The sequence below is a fragment of the Strix uralensis genome, chromosome 3 (genome assembly GCF_047716275.1).
Source record: "Strix uralensis isolate ZFMK-TIS-50842 chromosome 3, bStrUra1, whole genome shotgun sequence".
NCBI lineage: Eukaryota > Metazoa > Chordata > Aves > Strigiformes > Strigidae > Strix > Strix uralensis.
In genome coordinates, this window is record NC_133974.1 from 108832830 (window position 1) to 108849166 (window position 16337).

Sequence of the window (16337 nt, forward strand, 5' to 3'; positions counted from 1 at the left end):
TCCAGCACATTCAACATTATAGAAAGCACATGATGCCTGGCTTGCAAGGAATGTGGCCTGTCATTTCGAAAACTGAGAAGGCTGGAGAGACATGCATTCTTCATAAATTACAAAAGGAAAGCAATTAAATATTTCTTTATATTTTATGAAGGAGGGAGAATATGACTCCCCCCCCTCCCAGTCTTTCTTGGGGTTTTTTTGGTTGCTTGGTTTTGGGGGGATGGGGGTGTTTGCGTGTTTGTTGGTTCGTGCTGAATTTCCCAATTCTTATTTCCATCTCCCGGCACAAGAAAATTCAGCAGTGTATCCAGCTGTTCTGTTAACTTCCAATACTGATGTTTTTGAGAAAACATAGCATCCATTTCTATCACACTTCCCATGGCACTCTAACAATTAAAAAAGTACTCAACACTGGGATGTTTTTCAAGGCTAGGGGAAAAGAGAGAATGCTGAGATCATGTCTCTTATCCATGCAAGAGATCCAAGATCAGATAAGGAAATATATTCTTAATTTAAAAAACACACGTTAGTCCCATCACCTATTCAACAACTAGATCAGAATGGGATAACTACCTCTAATCAGACCACTCTTTTTCTAGCCAGAAATTAGTTCAATATAAGGATAGTAAAATTATAATATACATATATACAGTGCTTCTTTCTTAGCATAGTTTACAGTTTAGACCGAAAGGACCATATCTGATCCAAGAAGAAAGATTAGATGCAAATAAAATCAGTTCCAGATTTCAGGTGTTTCACAGTCCCATTAAAAACATGCCACAGCTAAATAAGAAGGTTCCCTCCTCTGAGAAGAGGACAATGCAAGAACCTACTGGATTTCTTTCTTTTTAGAGTATTTCAGCACACAACTATCTTAAAGTTCAAGCCGAGAAACATTCTGTACTGTTCACAAAGTACATGACAAACAGTAGTGGTTTTTCTAAAATGCATAACAGTATTACAGAAAACTTGGGAGATTTCTGAACCCAAAATAAAATTTTTGCTACATTTGATTTTGTATCAATCACAGGCACGATAAACCATACATGACAGGACCTAGATACTGATTTGGAAGCAGAGCCATGTGCTTTGCAGAGTTTTTGCCAAAAAATAACTTAATCTCAATCATGTGTCAGACAGATAAAAAAATCATCTAAATTCTATTAAAAATTGAGACTATGAGTATAAGCTAATATGTTCCAGTTATAATGAAGGTAGAACCATAGAGTGATTGACTAATGGTACTGTGATCAGAAGACTTAATTAGTAGGACAGCCCATCAAGTTCAATGTTCTTATTCAGAGCATTCTTACTCTTTGCCCTGCCACAGTCCTTCCACAGGCCTAAGTTTTGTAAGTGTTTTTACATTATTTTATTTAACATAACAAGAAAAAAACCCTACTCATTTTAGAACTACTTGGTATTCAAGTGGCACAATTCATAAGCACAAATAAGATGACCTTGAGTAGAATTTCTAGCTTTTCTTTAACAACTGTTAAACTATTTTTAGTTCCACTTCTCAGGCTATGCCTTATAACTGGAAATATTACACAAGTCTAGATCTCAAATACTTCATGCTCCATTTAAAATAAAAGAATTTTCTTAATAGCAGGGGATTATTCTTACCCATATAAAGATACAAGATGATTCACATACTTTAAAAAATGACAAATACAAACAATTTTCAGTTGACCTATTCAATCACTACACAATAAGCTTTCTGCCTTCATTTCACACAAATCCTGTAACTAAAATGTTAATGTTCCAGGTCTATAATTTTCATATCCAGGTACCAATTTGAAGGTGACATACTCCCCTCCTGCCAACAGTTCCCACCACCCATCACTTTGTTTATCAGACTGCAGCAGTAAGATGGAAAAATGAAGCTATTGCTATCAAAAACAAATTAAACCATCACAGTGTGCTAGCCTTTTTCCAGGGTTCAATAACTGCACATTACTAGATGTAGGAGAGATTAATTCAATTTCTTTCTCTTACTAAAAAGTTATGCACTCTAAAGTGATTACATTTCATTTTGAAGAAAAGCACGGAGGCATGAGCTTTAGCAAAGAAGAATCTTTAGGTCGGCTCTTCAATGACCATTTGACAGTTTAATATTTGAATGTAGTATGTAGTATATTACAGCAATTGGACACCATGAAGTATTTAAGTCTCAAAAAAAATTTCACTTCTTAAAAATAAGATCCATACCTGAACTCCACTAACTTCAAAGGGCTACACCAAATTGAAAATCCATGCTGTTAGCTCATGACTGTCTTTGACAGGTCTAATGAAAAACAAGGTTTAGTTTTCTTTCCATGACCCACCTTTTCCTAGCAAAAGGCTGAGTTTAATATACAGACTATTACTAGAACCTGAACCAGTGCCCTTTGTATTCTTCTACAAATATGTATGAACTTAAACTTCAGTTCAAAGGAACAAGAGCCAAGTGAATCAGAACAGTATCATATATTTTATTTCTTGCTTTTCAAGCTTATTACACTTCCCCGCTGTACTTCTAACAGGCAACAGGTCTTCACCGATCTCAGTATTCGTACATGAACTCTTCACAGTCCACAGGATTTTCTGTAATGCACATGTCCCTTAGACTGTGGGAACTGACTGTAAGTTGCTAGGATGACTTACTTCATTCACTGCACCAGAATCACTTTGGTCTGATCACAAACACATTTTTTTTTTTAAAGAGATTACTTTAGCACTAGTGGGAACTAAACAAATTGTCCCCAGTCATGTTGTAAGACAAAAGAAAAATCATGTATTTGCTACGTCATTAGGCCTTCAAAAGGATCCTACAGGGTTTATTGCCTATCTACAAATTTTCCTTTTTGTGGTGTGCTGTACTGGTGTAATGGTTCCAGAAACCATTACACTTGGATTAGCCTGTACCTTCCCAACATGAGAGCTCATTAGGGCATGTGGGAGAATGAGCGAAGGGATCCATCTCCAGCTTCAAATGCTACTGCCAAAATGCACAGCTGCTCAAAGAACTGATTGCTAACTTATTAGGGCACTGGGTTGGGGAACTACAGTGACAATCAAAATATTAACTAAGAAAAATTAAGAAGTCATCTGTTCCCAAGTAAACTTACTAAACTAAGTATATGAAATCATATGAAGAAATCAGAAAATTCATAAAAGGAAACATTCATCCAAACAGTGCTTACCAAACCTTAGGAAACAAAGTGTACAAGCTCTCTTCCCAAAATGTAAAGCTTGACAAATAGCTGGATAAATATGTTAGGAGGAGTTCTTCTCTAGACAAAGATGTAAGGCTCTGATTGTTAAAGCCAACCATTATTCTGGATAAGTCCACCTACAGCAATACCATATAAAGCCAAAGACAGGGTGGTTGGTTTTTATTTGGGGTGGAAGAGTGGGGGGAGGTCTGGCACTCAGAAGGCTCACACAAAAAAACCACAGTAGTAATGAATCATAAGATTATTCTTATGGGAGAATATACTTTCCTCCTCCAGTGATGAGATCATACGGAAAGCTCAAAAACCATAGCAAACTGAACCCTAACAGACATCATTCTTTCGCCCAGATGGAATGTGTTCATTCTTTCACATCCCAAGTTCTTAAGCTCAGTGCACAGTGACACCAATGCACAGTCTGCTGACCTAAGCCTTTTTTTTTTTCCCCCTCTCCACAAAAAGTGGATGCTTGGTTTTCCTCTCTCAAGAACTAAAAAGGATAAACAGACTTAAATGATCACACTCATACGGAAAACAGCACAATTGCAGCCATAGAAAAGATCATTTAAATACACTAACAAGAGCAATGAAAAGCTGCATTTTCTCTGATTCTCAACCTTTAGTGTTTTTGTCAGTAATGTAACAATGAGGTTTTCTGAAAATCATATCCCACTACCACTTCTTCTGGTGATTCAGGGTTTTTTTTGCTATGTTCTCAATTTACAGAAACGTAACAATATGTTCTTAAATGTGCAGTCTTTGTGGGGCAGAAGGAATAGAAAGAGACGCTGATTCATCAAACGCCTGTTTAGGATTTTCAAACCATGTGGCACAAAGCTAGAAAGACACTCCAAACATTTCCAATACTAACATCTTAAAATACACATTTTTAAAAAGCAGCTAAATGCTGGTCCAGATATCAAGTTTTATATCTTGGCGGAGGTGTTTTGTAAGATGATTTTCCCTGCTTGTTCTGAACCCCGACTGGCACATCACAGTGAAAATGTGTGTTCTCCACTTCACTATTAAAAAACCCAAAACCAACCAACAACAAAAAACCCCACAACATACTGTGTACTGTACCACTACTTTCTACTAACTAAAACAGACACTTTGTAGGCAAAATTGTCATGTATTCTAAGCTGCTCATTTGGCTTAACTCAATAGTTAAGCTACACTTGGCAGTATCTTAAAGTCAACATAATGTTTTAAATGCCCTCAAATATGCTCCTCACATTATGGTCTGCTGAGAACCAGACAGAACTCACCTACATAGATTAATATTTATTTTTAGGAGTAGGGAAGGGGGTTTGGATTGAGGGGGGTGATATGAGTGGGTCACTTAAGTTTTTGACTCATAATCCACTACTTTAATTTTACTAATTCTTTGAATTTTAGCACTTTAGCCAAAAGCAAATCACAGAGAAAGCAGAGTATAACAATTACCATCACCTCCTGCTAACTAGACTGGCATCCATGCCACCAGCAGGACAACACGAAAAAAATATAATCCACTTGGGCTCAGTAAGGGTTAACATAGTGGTTCTTACAATAAATTCCTTTTCTCTGTAACTCATCCTCAGTCGAAAGGTAAGAACCTCAACTTTTTCTGCATTACTAAATCTAGCTGAATGTGCTGCTGCTGGGGAACATGACGTACTCAGTACAGCAGAAGGAACTACACCATGCTATGCTACTTGCATCCAACTTCAAATGATGTGGCTTGCCCACTCCAACACTTCAGCTAGTACAGAATTTACTTGCTATTCAAGTTTTAGAAGATGACTAAATTGACACCAGCTGATTTATCTGAATGGTTTTCATGCAGATTCTTCTTCGGACACTGTAACCCCTCTGAGGACAAGAGTGGTTGTTGATTCCTTCTAGCACGTCAAACTGAAACAAGAGTTGCTGTTCAAATGGGAGGTGAATGTGGAGGGAGTAGCTCCAAATTGCTTCACTAACAGCTCCCCTGCTAATGAGTTACTACTTGCCTGTGCCTAGAAAACTTTTGATTGATAACAGAGATTCATTCATCTCTCCCACTTTTTCATCTCTGATAACTGAGGGATTCATTCATCTCTCCCACTTTTTCTTCTCATGAATTACTCAGAATACAGATTAGCTGCAACATCAGAAACCAGAGAGAAATCCTGCATGGTAAAGTCCCAACTAGAAATAAAACTACTACTGCTGAGGAGCAGGGGAAATTGAATATAAACACGAGGATTAATAGCTGGCAACGGAAAGGTGCTTCATTTCGGCACAGAATTCTGCAACACTCTATTCCAGAGTTTTAGTTAGTACACAGTTTACTGAGGGTAAACTTTATTTGCTCAATGAGCACCTTCCACTGAAAGAAAATTGCTTTTCATCTCATGTATAAAAGCATTTAACATTAATTCAAGAGTAGTCTGCTCTTGGAGCAAGTGCAATTTACAGAATAAATTTCTCTTCTTGCTCTAAATCTGTTCCTTCACAACTCTGCAGTCAAACAGATGAAGGAAATCATTGCAGGACACTCAGACAGAAAAGGAAATATTATTTAGAACAACAGCTTCATGTCAAATAACAATCTACTTTTCACATAGAATTATCAATTTATAATCCCAGGAATTTTTCTTCTACGTTGTTTCACATGCCATATTTAACATAAGAGTATTTCATACAATGGAGAAAGTAATTTCGAGTTGGCAATTCAATATTGTCTCCAGGTATATCATACACTGATTCACATAAATTCAACTATTCCCTCAGGGAATCAGGGATATCTAAGAAAATATGATGACAGTCAAACCAAGAAATAGCCACACTATAGGGACAAACCTTAATAAAAACAAAGTATTGATAGGAATTAATAATAGGAGACTGAAAACCATGGATTTTGAATAGCATGAAACTAGTTACATTAATGATGGCTAACCATATAATATGCAATAATATGCTATATTATTATTATATATTACTAAACACATGTGACTATTTATATTTAGTTACAATCTCCATTCTAAACTTAAATTCATAAATACTCTCTGAAGTCAACCTTCCAATTTTCATCTCAAACTGAAGATGATATTAAGATACCTAGCATGTATACATTCCAGGCAAGGAGCTATTTAACCAGTACAAGAAGTCACTTCTCAAATCTTAAACTAAAAGAGACTGTATGATTACCCAAAACCAGGTATCAGTTTTCAAACAGTAACAAAAACTAAGATCATTTAATATACAAAGGAAGGGGAGTTTTTTAAGCAATTACTTCAGCAGACAAAAGGAATGACCATTTGCTGTCTTGGCTTTTAAAAAGGAAGAAAAAAATTCTTAACTTTTATAATCCGTAGTACACATTGCCTTCTATAAAACCATTGATGCTCAAAACTGTTATCTAAAAAAACCCATGATCCAATTCAGGACTTCACCTCCATCACTTAATTTTCCATAAGTTACGTGCTAACCTTGATTTTTTTTTTCTTCACTTGTTTCTATTACTGTACTATCCAGATATTTATCTACTTTTGTGTCTATTAAGAGGAACAGTTTTTCATGGCTTGCATTTTAGGTTCAAGGTTTTCCTTATAACTAATTTGGATTGGAAAAAATGCAGCACCAGAATGTTATACTTGTCCAAAAAGCATGCTCAGCCTTGGTACAGATAATACTTTGGATGCTTAAAATAAAATGTGAGCTTTTAAATCTCAATGAAGTATTTACTTTGAACAATCAGGCAATATAAAGTTTGTCCAAATTTCACGGTCAAAAAAAATACCTAGTTTACTTAAAATTTCAAGTTACGAGATTGAGAAGTAAGAGCTTGGATACACTGGAATTCTAATACAGAAGATTTGGTTCTTGCCTTGTATGCAAACCTAATGATAACTTTATGGAAATACTTTATTAAAAGCCTTTGATATTTAGCTTCAAGATAAGATTTTTCATCAAAGTAACCTGTAAGCAACAAAAGCAGTATTTTCCCAGTTTCTTCTAGAATTTTCTAGACTTTTCATCCCATAAAGGATCATGAAGATTTTTTTTTCCCCAATAAACATTTCCAACAGATCTTTAAGAAAAAAAAATCAGAACTACACAGAGGCTGGCTATTTCATTATAATACATTTGCACTGAGGTGGGGAGGAATCTTTCCAGCCATTATTTTTATACTGGTAAAATAAAGTCTTACATTTAGACTTCATAGAACCATGTAATAAGATCATTCAGTGTACACTTCCTCCATGCACTCATCCATATTCTTGTTTTATTTTATCTTCTTACACAGGGTGTTCTCTTAGACATGGCGTTTTTGGTAATTTATCCAGATATTTTTCCTGAAAATACTGCATTGTTATAATCAAATCCATTTTTCCACTGATTCTTCAAACATATTTCTCAAGGGCATTTACTACTTTACTTATATTAAAAGGTTATGCAGAATCTATGCATTAATTTAAATAGATTACATTTCCTCAACGCAGATTTGATACAGTGGCACTGCAAGCCAAGGGTTTTGCCACAGTAAGGCTAATACTGCCTAGCTAGCAATTTTACTCAACAGTAAAACAGGAGCAGAAGGATTCCTACCATGATCTTTCATCCATCTCAAGACAGATTTTCATCAAAAACCTGTTTCTTGGTTTGTCTACCTTTTGACAAAGCTAACGGAAAACAAGCTCTACAGCACAATCTGGGAATGAACCAATTTGTAAGCACCAGGGTACACTGTAACTCAACAAAGCTAACAGCCATAAAATCAATACCTTTACCAAACAGGAACAATCAAGACAGATTTAAAAGTTCAAATCTTTTAACTAAAGGTCTTGAAGACCAGGGCCAAAAGCTAGCCAGATACATTCCTTCCTTCCTACAAATAGTGTGTTTCTGATGGTTTGTTGCTTTCCTTGCTACGATTTCATGAACCTGAGCCCAGTCATACTGTGTGGAAAGCCTTTTTAAGTGGGCATGAAAAAACAAAATCTTCAGCAACTAGACTGACAGTTGATGATTTCCTGTGAAAAACCACTCACCATACATTTCCTGTCTTCTATACATATTTTAACAAAAAGTGACCTTATTATGTTATTTCCTAAGCTTCTGACACATGGTACAAATCACAGCTTTCAGAGTCCAGATTCCCCAGGCAATCTGAGTTCCTGAACACACACTGCAACAGAATCAGTCATTACATTACCATCACTGTGGATCATGTAACTCATTTTACTTTCAGATAAAGAATGCTCCAACTCCTCCTGGAATAGCAAGATAGTAGCATTTTTACATTACCTATTTAATATAACAGCTGTCTCTGATGTAAAAAGCTGTGTAAAGGGAATATGGCTGATCTTTGATTGAGACATCATAGCCCCAGTGTTAATATATGAATATGCAATTCACAGCCCATTACAAGAAAGATTCTCGTATAAAGTGTCTTTCTAAAACTTAATTTCACCTAAAAAATAAAGTGAAAATCATATTTCACTAATCGAGCACTTGTTTTTAAACACTGAGTTGACACTAACATGAATTAATCAAGAAAAATGTGGGTCCACTGCAGAAATGAGACAGGTTATCTAGCAGCAAAGGACACAGAAAAGGCTACATGTATTTGCCTTGGTCTCTGCTGGCAAGTTTTGTTCTCAGACTTCCCAGGTCTGCATGAGTACTGGAGTACTACTACTTGCAGTAGGGGAAAACTAAGTTAAGGGCCCCAGTTAGATAAATTGGATACAGAGAGTCTACTGAATTGAATAATATGCACCCAACAAGAGTGGAGGTAGCTAGGTGGTGACATCATGAGGCCACTCTAACATCTTTACAAGGTGATCAAGACAAGTTCCTGACAGTTGGAAAAAGACAAGGGTTGTGACCATCCTCTAGCAGTGCAAGAGCCCAGGTTCACGGAGCCAGAGGCTCCAAGGGTTGCAGTAACCAGTTTGACGTCTAACTGGTAAGCTATTACTAGTGAATTTCTCAGGGGTCAATACCAGCTCTGATACTGTTTAATGTCATTGTTAATGACCAGGAAAATGGGATGGAAGGCAACTTCAGCAAGTCTGTGGATGGCTTTCCCTAAATTGGAATAGATTGATATGCTGGACAGTAGAGCTACTGCTCAGAGGTGAGGAACCAGCTGACAGAAACCTCAATAAATTCAAAGGCAAGAGTAAAAACTTGTACCTGGAACAAAATAACCACCACGCTGTAGAAGATTATTATTTCCTTCTATTCAGACCAAATCTGGCATACTATGCTCAGTTTCGGTCTCCCCAGTAGAAGGAAAGACTTTGACAAATTGGAGCAAATCAAACAGAAAACCATTAATGGGGCTAGAGAAAAAGATGCATGAGGTGAGGCCGAGACAGCTTGTTCGGTCTTAGCTAAGGCAGGAACATAACTGCTATTCTCAACTACTCAATAGGTCATTACAGAGAATCCAGAGTCAGAATCTTCTCAAAAGTGCACAACAGAAGGATGAGAGGTAATGGTCAAAAGTTGTAGAAAAGGAGTTTTCAACCGGGTAAGAAAAAGTTGCACCAAGAGAGCAGTGAAAAACTGAAACAGGCTGCGCAGAGAAGCTGTGGAAACTCCACCCTTTGAGACTTCAAAATTCAGCTGGACAAGTCCCCAGGCAACCCAGACTAACTTAGAGGATGGGCCCTTCTGAGCAGGGGACTAGAGCAGATGAACTCTGAGAACCTCCACCTTGACTAGGCCGTTCTATGGCTCTATAAGAAATAAATTTCCTTTGAGAAGATCCCACTGAATTACAGACATATCTTAAGTATCTTATTTATGACAATTACTGCCTTAACACCTTATTGGAATGTTCTCCCCCAAAATAACAAGATGCATTTCACACTTGAAGTTTCAACCAGCTTCTCCTTCTGTAGCCTATAAAGATCTTAAACACTAGTAGTAGGTCTAATGTTCAGTCTAAAAGTAAGAGGTTTAAATAAACTACACAGTATTTATATCACTGACATGTACTACAAAATAAATGTCTAAATATTTAAAATAGCATCTTAGCTATTTTAGACTGTTACGATTAGCAGAGTAACTCACTGAATTTGATTGTGGAAGAGAAACAAAACACTACAGTTCTCAACTATGGATGGAGTAAGGGAGAGTAAAACAAAAACTGAACTCAAGGATCTGGTAAGTAAAGACCCAAGAGAAAGCAGACCCCTCAGTATCTTCCTTTCTAGATCAAAACAACCAAGTTTTCAGTCTTCACCGATGTGTAGCCCTTCCTAAACTTCTCATCGTTCTTTCTACTATTAAGAAAACCTGTGAAACTATTAGAGGTATAGCGAAGTGAGACAGAGATTTGAGCACATTACTTCAACTGAGACACTGCTCAGAGTAAAGTGGAAGGATTACTCCGAACATCTTACATGCAATACTAACATAACCCTAATGTGACCCCCTCATGCCACCCGCTCCCCTTTTTTCAAGCACCCAGCAGATGCAGAGACAAAATCAGTACTCCCACTTAAAAAAAGCAGGTGACAAATTGTTTTCCATGTACAGGAAAAGAAAGAAGAAAAAAGCTTTAAGAATAAATTTTGGTCAAACATTATGAAACAAAGAAATTGTCTCAACAGTCAGAATCCAATATAACCGTTAAGCAGGTATTCTTTATTAGCAGCACTGGGGCCGCCCTGGGGATTCTCCACCATAAGGGCTCCCAAGAACTAGCAAGGGACATCAGTTTACATACACACAAATCATACATATTCATTAGATTTCCTGGAAAGGGGTGTCTTATGATAATGAGTTCCCAGAATTCATTTACATAGTCCGACCATGTGTAGTAAAAACAGAGTGAGGGTCTTTGTAGTCGAGGGAAGAAGTAAGTGCTCGGTGTTCGCTAGTTGACCTTCTTTCCAGAGCATGCACTGTGAATTAAAACCCAGTAAAGTCCAGGTGTCTTCCTAAATCAGCAAGATCATCCTCTCTAGATAGTATCTCTGTGTCCTTTTGTTCGAGTTCCCCTTATCTTAGTTTGCCTAAGTGCCCACTGAGGGTTTTGAGTTGCTATCAGTGACTTACATAGGGAGCATTTTACTTCTGTCTAGACAGACAAAGAGGCCTAGGGAAAACAGTTGAGGAGTCCTTGGGAAATAAACACAAGCAAAACTTTCATACATCACACTTTAGTCTTAATCAGAAATTCATTTGTTTAAGCCCTTTCCATTAGAAGCTAATTATAACTATAATTATGCTCCAGGACAGTAAACAAAGGAGTTGGTAGAATCCCCTTTCATTTGAGAGTTTTTTAGAAAGGATGAGATAAACACCTGTTAAGGCTGATCATGGTATTACCTCCTTTCTCCAAGAGAACACTGATTAGATCAGTCCAGCTTTCCTGTATGCCAAAGCTCTTCTCATCTTCCCCTTCCTTCTATCCTCATGCAATGCTTTCCCTTTTCATGGCTACTGTGCTACCTGGTGCAACTACCCAACTATTTCACCTCCTCACTCCTGTCTCCCTCCCTCCTTGCCTTTAAACTTTCTTGCCCCAGTGACTGCCCTTACTTCACTCACTCCATAGCCCTTGGTTGACTCCTCAAATCCCCTAAACCCAGACAGGTGCCATTCTCACTCCTCTAGGTGAGACCACCTCTCCTCATAACCAAATCCACTAACTCCTGCTCCTCACCCATGGCATTGCTTCCCAGTCTCACCCATCTCCATCTCATCACACGTGACCCCCACTAGCAACTAGCAGTAAGATGACTTGCACTTACGCTGCTTTCTGAACTGTCCCTGAATCAAGCCACGCAGCACAGCATGCCTTAGAGGCACAGATTACATGGAGACCTGCATCTCGTTTGCACAGAGAAGATATTCACAAGAGTGGTGCCTCTCCCTGATTTTGAAATGGACCTTTTCTTGTCCAATGTTTCTAAATACAGTATTCTTTTCTGTATGCTTCCCTCACCTGATTTATGGCCTGCTAGAAAGGGCAGTAAAAACTGACAGTGACTAGTCTGTGTTTTTACATAGAAGTAGCTCATAGGGCACAGAATTTATCATTAAGTTCACAAGAAAGCCATGGAATAATGCAAAACTGAACAAACTTATACCAGCCTCCTAAATGGCTGCTTTTTTGACAAAGCAGTCAGTATTTACTAAACACTGCAGAAGAAAGGTGTCAGCATACCTTTTTAGAACATTGAGATACTGAAAAGTGATTAACTTTTTTTAAACATAAAAAAACCCCCTACATCTCCAATTGAAAACCCTGGCTTCACCACCGTAACATTGTGCAACTAAATACCTCGGTACTCACAAATAATTTGCCTGATGAGTCAGTACAGATGCACCTTGCTCACCTAGGAGGCCACCTTCCACTAAATAAACTAAACTCAGTTTTCAGTTTGAACAGCAGTGCCTGATAAGCAACCTAGTCTTCTTTCTACCATGTAACCAACCAGCCCTGTGAATACCTCAAAAGTGGAGAGCATCCAACCCAAATGATTTAATTTCCAAGCAATGATGCTAGATAACACTTGCTAAACATTACAGATGTGCTTATGACTATGACAAAGATTCCTCCTAAAGACTATTAGCGTTTTCTAAAACCATTATAAAATCAGAATTAAAAACAACTGGGGTAGTAAACTTTTTGTTTCAGTAACTTGAAACTAAGATTTTTATAGGCAGCTACAAAACCAGAGAAATATCCATTGTGTTAGTAATCCTAATATTCTGAAAAGGTACACCGTACCTAGCACAAAGCTGTTTTCTATTCTTCACAAAAAGCAACAAAGACAAAGCAACACCTCAGTTTTCTTCAGTCAATCTTGAAATGCTTTCTGTTCCCTAAAATAAATGTACTGCTAAAAGCTTAGTCTTGTGCCGTATGTATTCTACTCCATCTTATTCTTCTTTAGAAAGCAACGCATCTATTCTAAAGTGTATGCAAGAGGCAACAATTTTCTCTACTTGAAAGACTTAAGACAAATAAGTTTCCTAACCTGGCACTTTACCACAGCAGCTTAGTAAACTGTTCTAATATTCATGCCAGTTCCTTATCTCACACACACACACATATTTTCAATATGCATTTCTAGATTTGATGTCAATTATACATAAAAATCACCTTTTAAAATAACAGGAAATATTAGAAATAAGAATAACTGATAATACTAAATTAACAAGTTGTAGAAGTCTCTTAAATAGAAAAAATTAGGCTAAATTCTTGTTAAACAGAATCTTACAATTTTCAAAAATTATTTCTGAGACAACAAAAAGTGAAAAACATCGTGGTAAAACTACCTACAGTCAGTCAACAAGACCAAAAAGACACAGCCTTTTGTGCAATAAGCCTTACCTCTTGCATACTCTCCTCCCAACAAAGCACGTAAGATTGATTCATGAATTTCTGAAATCTCTTAACAAATCTGTAACACAAAATACTTCAAATATAAACACACCTCTTGACAATCTCGTCCTTATTTCCAAGGGCTCCAGGATAAGACAAAGTTATGGGACTTATTCAAGCAAATCTAAGTGAATTCTTAAGCAATCCAAGACCAGTCACAGCAGAGTAAGCAAACACTGATCTGTAAAAATTACTCTAACTACAACTGCTTCCTTGTACAGGAAGATCTAATGAGCATTCTCATATTGTGTATTCGGTTTAGACCTTTATGATAATCTGTAAAACAAAGGGATACTAAATTTCCACTTACACACCTACCTACAGTAGAGCTCTACTCCCCTTTTTGAGCACGGGTTTCCACATACAAATTCCACCACAATTCAAGGAGAGGTTATCATCATCAAGTTGACACAATCCGGAAGTATTCTGCTTCAATTATGGTTTATCTACATTTGCCTTTGAACACAAAGTTATCACCTATATTAAAATATAAATTGAACTTTTATGCCAAACTACTGCATTTACTCACTGAAAGCACACGTTTCTTACACTCTTCTCTCCTTTGATCCAAATTACTTTTTGGGAAGTCTAATTCAGCCTTATTTTGAATAACTCTGATTTCTTTCACACATCATTTAATCTCTAAATACCACTTTTTAAGTGATTATTTTTTCACTCCTTCTATACTGTACTTATTACTAATATCTTTCTTGAAGTGGTTACTCACATAGCTATTTCAGAAGCCCTTCTTTCAAGTTTGACTTCAAGTCAGTCAAGATTTTAGCCTCTAACTTGAAAAAAGTCCTGATTCCACTCAACACACCCCCCAATTCCTCACTTCCAGCAATTTTTACTAATACACTTCCCCCAAGGAGCTGAGGCTTGTCTTTAAAATCTAGTCCCTTGGATATAAACGCACTTCCATACACTCTTCTATTAAACACAGCCTAAATTAACATATAATCATTTACACTTGCAATAATTTATCCTCTGAATATCCTTCATACAGTGCTATTTAACAACAAAGAGTAAAAAAAATTTCACATTTCCCAAAGTCTGAAGTTTGGCTTCATCAGTTAATGATTTTGATGACAAGGTAGTAAAGGTGATTTGACCTAAAATTTCTACCACTGTTTTATGGTAGCCATACTTGATTTAAGAAGAAAATCCTTTTTCAGGAGCTGGTGGAGGGATTCAGATGATTCTGTCCTGTAATATATGTGCTACTGTAATTCTAATAGAAGGGACAGGTTACTTTTACATTAATGAGGCTATAAGCAGAAGGCTTGAAGTGTTCTACTCTTCCTCTCCACACTAGTAGCCAAAGAACAGCACAAGCAGAAACACGAAAATCAATGCTAGAATTCACTGCAAAAGTATTTTGAGTCTCAGTGACCCACTTTTAACTTTGAACACCAACAGACGATTGCAGTAACTAATTCAATCTAGTTAATAATTAACATTAACATTTGTGCATTCATTACATCTAACGTTCCGTCCTAGAAAAAGGGATGATCTAGATGCACCACAAACCATCGAGCTTTTCTCACAATGTCAGCTATTTCATACATCTCCTGCAATAAAAATTAAGCGGCTAGAGGGAAGTGGCAACAAGCACACAGCCCTTGAACAGAGATGTGTGCTATAAACACTTGTTTGAAGGGGTTTTAATCCATGCAGAGTAGCTAGTATAAATGGACACTTGAATTGTCATCTCAATGAGTAAAATGAAAACTATTTTTCAGCGTATCTTGCCTCTCTGAAATAGGTCTATTATAATACCTCTATAAAAATGGTTACCCTGTGAAAAAAATAGCAAAGAACAGTCTTACTTCAGAGTAGACAACACATACATATAAGAAATTATTAAGTTATGATGCAAGTTCATAAAAGTTATAAAATTGATCAACATCTTTATCATGACATTGCACACTGTTTTTCCAGAGAACAGCTCTTCTAGTATTTCAAACCTCCTGGCAATGTAATTATTGTCTAAGATTGCAATACTTTATTTCCCCCATTTTAGGATGTTTTGTTTGTTAGCTTCTTAAATGTTGTCATTGAGATCTGCCTTCACACTAGAAAAACAGTTAAGTTAAACAGTGAGAAGCTGTGTTTGCCTTGGATTCTTGGTCTCAATTCCTAGGCAATTCAGCTCTCCCCAGTTGTTCTCTCTGCTTTATAAATGTTCATGCTTTGAGACAAAATCTGAATTTTAAGATTGGAAAGTCAACTCCATTTCTCAATAATTTTAATCTTAAATACGCTAATCTGTTAAACACTAAAATCTACAGTAACAGGGACATACCCATGTTCACCTGAAGAACTTCTGTTCCATTTACAGTACCACCTACCTCTACCCCCCAGTTTTAGAATAAACTGCATCACATCTACTGGTGATAGCAGCAAAAGGAGATTGTATTTCGCAAGAGTCCTTTCCTTTTAAAAGCTTTCCCAGACATGACAATTCATACCTTTAAGTATAGCTGCATGAACAAGCACAAATAATTGTTCAACAAATCGAAACCTCTGCATGTGAATTCCTATTTGTATTTGGACACAAGACTTGACTCCAGAGTGGGCTAAATCTGTAGACAGTATTACTCAAAAGAAAATCTGTAGGCTTTTTTAGTATTTTCATATGTTATATTGTATACATAATGCATTATATTAAAAAATTCCATTGTATAAGTCTTTTATACACAATGGTATTATCTGCACTACTCGGGAAGTCCCCTAAA

At 36.8% G+C, this 16337-nt stretch overlaps 1 protein-coding gene across 6 annotated transcripts in view; it reads right to left on the reverse strand.

Moving 5' to 3' along the window:
- The window catches only part of ENAH (ENAH actin regulator), a 98924-nt gene that overhangs the window by 50812 nt on the left and 31775 nt on the right, over window positions 1-16337 (reverse strand). The gene's annotated exons all lie outside the window — the stretch shown is intronic.